An 8,641-nucleotide genomic window follows, 5' to 3' on the forward strand; every position below is an offset into this window, starting at 1 on the left:
CCGTGATTGAGGGTGGTAGAATAACATCAATAGTAATCCCTGCCTGACGTAAGAGGTGCCAAAAAAGGCCAGAAGCGCTCTTAACTTGGAGACCACGGTGTCCTTCGCTGAGTTCTGGCATTGCTTTCAGTTATTTGCGTCAGGCTTCTCACTTTCATCTATCCTATCCGACCTCTCTTGGTCAACTCTTGTTCTTTTCCGACCCCGAGGTTGGCGTGAGTTACTGTAGCGGCCATGATAATAAATCGGGAATGTTCGTAATCTCGTCCCCCTCCATTTTACTTGTTATTTATGAAGTTTATTATAATGGGTTACAAATAAACGTGTAAGTAAAGCGTTTAACACCCCACGAGCATCGCTGAAAGACTACGTTAAAAAGAATCCCAAGAAAATATTTTTCATAAATGGCCTTCAAGTAATTCATTATAGGGAAAATGTTTGATAAGGTCAGAAAGGAGAAATGTATTATAATTAATTGTACGTTTCATAAATTTGGTGGGGGACGAAATTACGAACACATTTTTAGTAGTTTCGTTTTTGTAGTATTTATGTCAAATATTGACTACCTTGCGTTTATCAGTTTCATTGTAACTTGGCCGTAAGTGGAGAACATATTCAGTTATATATACATACCAATGTCTAGCCTTGTCCATAATATTCCTGAATTTCTACAAGTTCAAATCTGCTAAGGGGCAAAATATGGACTTTAATGTGTAATAATACTACATCGATCAATAAACTGTAACAGGCAATTTACTTATAACTAAATCATATGTGATCAAATATATGGCATAAAATCACATTTTTGGTCATATTATGGTGTTAGTACCTTTTCTCCGCTATTCACGTGTTCTTTTGCGATAATGCCAAGTGATTTCGTTTCTATTCGATTATTTTCTTTGGAAGTATTGTGGTCAAATAAAGTCAAAATGGAAAGAACAAAATGATACAGATGTAGTCAGTTTCCTGCTGGTCGGTCTAGCCTACACCCGACTTACTGCATGCAAACACTCCCTTGTTAAGTGGATCCCAAACCGCTCTCGCCTTGTAGTAAATCTGAGCAGTCAGTGACACTGTTAACATAATTGTGAAACGATTATTTGCAAGGAGGACAGGAGTTGGGCCATTTTTCTCATTTTCTCATAACCTCTTCTTCTTCTCTAAATTGAGGTATGAATTCAGCCAAGCCGCAGGAAAAATTAATTCACTTTACTCTGTTTCGTTCTTTGTAGAAAGATGAATTAAAAATCTATTCTAAGTAATTTTCGTACAATATTTTCAATTCTATTAAATCATATTTCGAAGTGTTATATCATATTTCGGTATATTTTGGGACATAAGTTCATGCATATTTCCAGAGTTATTAGGTAATTAAAGTCCCGAGCCTTAATGATTACAGTTAACAGGGGGATGGTTGCCTAGTTGTACTTTCTCTTGTAACGGTAATAACTAAAGCCAGGATTTTTATGCAGTAACAGGTTAGATTGCAAACTAATTTGGTTGGTAGGAAGTGTCGGCCACCCACTCTTCCATAATATAGTAAGAGTAACATAAATTATAGGGGTTCTGATGGGCCGTACTACTAATGCTTATGCAAACCACATAGTACAACCGTTGTGAAGGTAGACTATGCATTCTGCTCACTTCAGTATGTTTGCATTCTAACCTATTAATGCATCAAAATCCGGGCTCTAGTAATAACCGCTACCGTCATCCTTTTCAATGGCAGTAGATTTTGAAAGGAATCAAAGCCGACAAATTTGACTTCGTTGTTGTTGTTGTTGTTGTTGTCCTAGATGGTCCGTGTTGAATATAACAGTTATAGTGCTCAACGGGTCTAAGGCATTATAACATTATTTAAGACATTTATTAGAACTTTCCAGAAGATGTCTGTGGTGCTACGTACATCTTTACTTTCTGATTTCTTGGTGTATTGTGTTCACATTTAAATTTGGAAGCATGACAATAATTAGAATGGTAATTTTAATAATCTTTTAGATATATGCCAACGGCCGTAGCCGTATTGAAACAACGGATCCCGTGAGATCTCCGAAGTTAAGCAACATTGGTCGTGGTCAGGAGTTGGATGGGTTGCCACGCGCTGTTGGTTGGGGGTAAGGGAATGGAAGAGCGGAAAGGAACTGGCCACCCTACCGCACGTAAACTCCGGTTCAGGAACACCTCTGCAGAGGTTCGGACCTGCCTTCGGGCTGAATAACCCTTACCTACCTTAGGATATATTTTGTTATGTGCTGTAATCATTTTGAGTGTCGAGATATGTATGGATGTTTTTAATATTTGTGATAGCTGTTGAAGAGAACGGTCCTTTTTCGAAGCATGTACGTTTGACGTACACAACAAATTTGTTTGTCATTGTATGTATTAAGTATTGAGAGGGTGGACCAAAAGTGGCCTATTAAGTATTATAAAGAAATCAGAGTATCAGAATTGTGTCCAGCAGGAATTCACTAACGTGCTGGAAGCTATCGACACGGAGTCGTTGCATTTAAACACCCTCAAATGCACCTGACCACAACGTGAATCAAATCCTTGATCTTGGAAACAGAAAATCTAAGACTATCAGAATGAACCTAACCTTTCTTTTTAAAATTGAATAAAATCCATTCGAGATCATCAAAACTGTCTTATATTCATTCAAGCACCAAAATACTGAAAGAGAGGAGAATCTTCTTGTAGCGTCTGCTGGCATCACCTTGCGCGCACCGTCCATCAATTCTCCACCCTAACAGACGCCTGTCATTGCAAGCTGTCACGTGAGAGACGTCTCCAGTCCCACAACTCTCTGGCTTATTCATGCTACCAGGCTTGGTCGCTTTCAAGGAGCACCTGTCACGTCATCGTTAGCGTTGGGCCCCAGATGTTACTGATTTTTTTTCCTTTCCATCGGTCATTGAAAGATGTGCTAGAGACCCTGTGAAAGGGGCGCAGAATACATCCAAGATATCCACTAAAGACGCGACTAAACATGGTGATTCCTCGGGGGATCTAAACTTGGGAGTGTGCCTGGAACCCCCTGTGGATAGGGGAGGAAGAATACTTCTACGGTATCCTTTGCCCGTCATTAAAATGCGACACATCGCGTGGAGCTGTGAGCTTGCGTCCGGAAGATAGTGGGTTCGAACCCCACTGTTGGCAGCTCTGAAGATGGTTTTCCGTGGTTTCCCTTTTTCACGCCAGGCACATGCTAGGGCTGTACCTTTATTAAGGCCACGGTTGCTTCCTTCCCACTTTCTAGGCCTTTCCTATCCCATCGTCGCCATAAGACCTATCTGTGTTGGTGTGACGTAAAGCAACTTGTAAAAAAAACTTTTTTAAAAGCTACATAAAACAGAGTTTGGCTTACCTTTGTGTATATCCATTCATCAAACCAGTGGTTGCAAGAAGATCAGCCTAATGCCTGTTGCTCACGGTCAAATTTTCTGTCAAATTTATTGTACAATAATTTAATTTTATAAAATTTCTGTTGCTCACGGTCAAATTCAAGTTTTATAAAACCTTTGATAAAACTTTTCATAAAATAGGACATGTTCTATTCCGAAAAATTAATTTTACGAAACGAACCAATCAGCGAAGCTGACATCACGATGATGCTGGCGCTACATCGTGAGAAGATTGTGAAGCTCGATTGTAAACAAACACTTGTTTCTAAAATGGCAGGATCCGGGTGGACTAAGGAAGCTGTTAGTGTTTTACTGGACGAATACCAGAAATATCCTTGTTTGTATGAGGTTAAAACGACACTTTACCACAACAGAAATGCAAGAAGAGAGGCAGAAAACACAATCGCCGAATTCCTGTATGAATGCTGGTCTTTTAACCTCAACTAATTTTCGACCAAAGAAAGCAATCCTCTATCTTCTTCTCTTCTTCTGATCCAATCCCGAGTCCAGCATTTCCTGGCATTTCTTTTCTTCCTTTTTACCACTGTACAACATAAAATTGCAGCTAAAGCAGCAAGTTTTGATTTGTTTATTGGAGCCATACTCTCAAACACATTGTAAGTTGTTCTTGGTTTAAAAGTTTATCGATAGATGGCAGCACATATACATCTTAGTTCAGAAGTGATTCATAGATGACCATCCTGATGCTTCCACGGATTTTATAAAATAATTTTACCGTGAGCAACACAACTTGTTATCATCAAATTTTTATAAAATTAATTGTACAACAAATTTTACGAAACAGTTTACTGTGAGCAATAGGCATAAGTTACCTTGATATAGGTTTATTTTCAGACCGACTTTGCGGTGCGGGAGTGAAACTGGGTGGACTCAGGATAATATATTCATAAGTTGGAAGTAACAGAAATGAAATTAACGAGAATTATTACTGGTACAAAGAGGAGGGAATAATGCCTGAAGGGTAATCGTAAGGAGCAAATAAACGTAAGGAATAAACTTGATGAATGAAGCTGAACGTATCGACCGACCTCGGCGGTTGTGTTATGGGTGGCGAATAGAGGAGGGTAGGTTATCTAGAAAAATAATGGCGGTGGTGTTGGTGATTATGGTTTTAATACGAAGAACAATTAAGCAACCATCATCTATTAACACCAGTCAGACGGAATAATGGAAGGGGTCAGACACTTCGATAAATGAAGGTATCGGGCAAAGAAAGAAAAGGAACTCAAGGGCGAGAAAATGAAAGACTCCCTACGCCTTGCAATCCTAATAATACTGGGTTAGATCATGGTTGTGTCAGGGCTAATGTGAATATCATTCTCTAACAACAAAGCAGTTTAACAAGAAGACGTGGTCCAATATGGAGGCCATATTTAATGCCGAGCTGATAACTCGGTGTCTCGACTTCCATGGCCAGCAGTTACAGAGATTATGGGAGAGTGACAGAGGAGAAGCAGATCTCACCAAACATGGTGCTGATGAAAAGGAGCTAGATTTTTCTGTTTACCAACAGAGACAAAAACATCCGGTCGGTGCACTTCTCAAACAAAAAGTTCCCCCTAAAAATCACCTGGAAACAAAACTAATTATAAGGAACTGCACTGATCTTCGAATCGAATATATCAAGAGTCAATCCAACAGCCATATTTTTTACAAAAACTTTTTATGTGTGCTATCGATACTCAAGCCAACTATATTTATCTCAACAAGTAGTGTACATCATCACTGTTTTACAATTTGTATGTATGGTATTTTTCTTGAAATATGTTGTATTTTTAATCGAATACCTTTGACTGATTAGCCAAACGAATAACATTTTATCTTTTAAATATCCCTGTTTTATTGTTTAACTTGTCTTGCTTCTTAGCTGAAGATGTCCCTAATAGTGAATAAACATGTCCTAAATTACGAATACATATTGTTTTGAAAATCGAATAACTTCTCGTATAGTAAAGGTGGAACTTTTAATTAAAAAAGTAAACTCGTGTCCTCATCCCGAGGTTGGGCAGCTCTTTTCGGGAACACCCCCAATGGAGGTGAGCTGCATGTACCATATCAAGGACATACCAGCCCTCCCGCCAGCTTTGAATTCCTGGCAGTACCAGGAATCGAATCCGGGCCTCCGAGAACTGCAGCTAATAAAACTAGCTGTTACGCTACAGGGCCGGACAACCTTTAATTTAAACGATTGTAAATTGAAAATACGGATTCAAAAATTAAATTAAAATCCTGTAATAAAAATTACGTGTCGAACCAAGGACCAAAAGAGACGTCAGTGACATGGTCAAATATTGACCCATATAAATTGCTAGTTAAAATATGAATTTCCAAATTAACGCCTTCCTTCGAAATAGTTCTTAACTGAAGTGTTATCGAAGTAAATAATGTTCGGAAATAGTTCAATTAGGCTACATATCTTTCCCGTGATAATTCTCATCGTAACAGCTTGAAATTTTCATCCACGTCTCACGCAGCGTGTGATAGCCAGCGAGGAATTTGCTTGGATTCAGATGGAGGTGGTATTTATTCTTGCAGATAAAGTGAAGTCACTAACATCCGCATTGTTCATGAGCTACTGTATGTGTGTATATCCGGCCGACCTACTCCTCACTATACATAATACATACTGTGTCGACATGCATGTCATTAACAAATACCGCCTCGCCGTGAATAAACCACGCATGGAAATGAGTGCGGGAACAGGAAATGCTTAGCTTGCCTTACACTCACCATTCCCTGTGGGTGGGGGTGGTAGAATGCATCCACAGTTCACCCTGCATTTCGTAAAAGGCAACTAAACGGGGACTCAGGGGTTTTTATCTTGGGAGCAAGGTTTGGCGACCATCAATCCCCTAGATGAATTTGGTACTGCATCAACTTACTCGCGCCAGGTTCCCCAGGGGTTCTTGACTTGGAAGCGTGGACTGGTGACCACCACGGGGCACTTAGGCGAGTCCTGACATTGCTTCAACATACTTGTGCCCGGCTCCTCACTTTCAACGCTTGTTCGTTTCCGACCCCGCAGGTATAAGAGCATCCGAGGCCTAACGATTCTTTCAATTTCACTCTCTACTTCACCCTTGTCTTTCTTTGGCTCATAAGTTACCTCCATTTTTCTAAGTCTCATTCCTTTTCCATTGTCTTCCCTCGGATTAGTGTAATAAAGGGTTGCCCAGCTGTGCTTCGTTTTAAAAGAGTAATCAGCACAATATACAAATCAAAACATTAAAGGAAAAAAGATACACAGAAATCATTAATATTTGAAAAGTCAATAAAGATGTAGTTTGTTTCACTTATCAGTATGAGGTCACTACTGAATAGGTCCTCTTCGCGATATCTACCGGGCAAACTCATCGCTCACATTTTCATTGTCTATGGATATGAAGAGTTCAGTACCTACTCAAAAGAAGAAAAGGTATCTAAGTTTTCCTTAGAAAGAAGAGAATGAAGATAGGTTTTGATCAGTCACGTAGAGAAAACTGAACGGTCCGTTGAAGTGCTGTAAACTGAGGTGTGCAGGTACAAAAACAAAATTATGTCCACATTTATGGGAACAAATTTTGGAAACCTATTTGTTGAATCAAAACGCGTAAAATAAGTGTTATTTGTCTTTGAAATGGTGCGATCTGCGTCGTAACACTAAAGAAGTTACGAGCGTAATTCTGTGATGCGTATGAAGCGACAATGCAGTACGATCTAACATCCAACATGACACTTTGTTTAATTAATAATTTTGAAAAAAAATGTTATAAAATCTTGTGTCATGAGGCCGAATCCTATATTTATAAATTATTTACTTGTAGTGTAATAAAATATTTGGATTGTTAAAAATGCTGCCCTCCAAAAGTGTCCGCTCCGGGCCATGACTCATATTGGCCCATACATATTTAATAACGGCCCTGAACGGGTGACGTCCATATTCCATCTGTTTCACCGGCTCTTGAGATCGATTGAAATGATAGAAGTGCGACACATACAGCCCTGGAAATGCGCTGGAAATAAGTACGTGGGTCTGAGAAATTAAGCGATGAGTTAAAGAACACGTAGATATAATATATACTTGATGGTTGCGCACGAACATGTTGTGTGTATCCTACAAGGGGTACATGGCCTGAGTCTCCATGTCTACCAAACCCTGTTCACCCTCTAGGTGGAGGAGGTATAATAACATACACGGTATTCCCTGTCTGTCGTGAGAGTAGACAAAATGGGACCCAGGGGCTCTTAATTGGAAACGTCGGTTGGCAACCACGGGGCCCTTGGCTGCGTCCTGGTATTGTTCCCACTTACTTGTGCCAGGCTCCCCACTGTCATCTACCATATCCGACCTGCCTTGGTCAACTCTTGTTCTTTTCCGGCATCGGCGGTATTAGGTGTCGAGAGGCTAAGGAATATATTTTCACCCCCTTTATAGACCTTGTCTTTCTTTGGCCTATACCTTCATTTGTCGAAGTATCGGACCCCTTCAATTTTTCCCTCTAAGTGTTAATAGAGGATGGTTACCCAGTTGTATTTCCTCTTAATACAGTAACCACCGCCACCACCAGCACCACCACCACCATAATCCAAACTTTTACACAGTGTTCATATGGTGTGAACGCATCTGACGGTGATTGATCAACGGAGCTGATGGTCATTCGCCCGTTGAATGGAGACCTTAACTTGGAGCACCGGAAGGTGTTATTCGACAGCAGTAGGCTATGTGACGACACGGAGTTTTACCCTCTCCCTACCTCATATCATCACCCTACACCCAGACTTGCAGGTCACCCATGGATGTCAAATAGAAGGACATGCCCTTGGCGAGCCGAACATGTCCTCAGACACACTCGGTACTGAACGCTAAATAAATAAATAAATAAATAAATAAATAAATAAATTGATAATGCTGACTAAGACGGCATGGTAAGCAACCCAGCGCGTGAGTTTTTACATAGCCCCAGCTGCAATGTCACAGATTAATGGTTAAAGGCACTTGTTTTTCACAAATCGTGAAATCGCGAAATTTTTCGCGAAATATTACAAATTTGGCTCAAAATGCCGAAATATTTACCTTTGAGCAAAATCAAGAAATAATTGACGAAATTCCGTGGAATCACTCTTGGATCCAAGAAGTATAATGAAATGTGATTCAGAAAATTCCGAAGTCTCTCCTCTAATAAAGCGAATTCCCCTCCCTACGAGAACTTTCAACATCAGAATATATTGAACCATACGAA

Source organism: Anabrus simplex, chromosome 8 (assembly GCF_040414725.1).
Source record: "Anabrus simplex isolate iqAnaSimp1 chromosome 8, ASM4041472v1, whole genome shotgun sequence".
Lineage (NCBI taxonomy): Eukaryota > Metazoa > Arthropoda > Insecta > Orthoptera > Tettigoniidae > Anabrus > Anabrus simplex.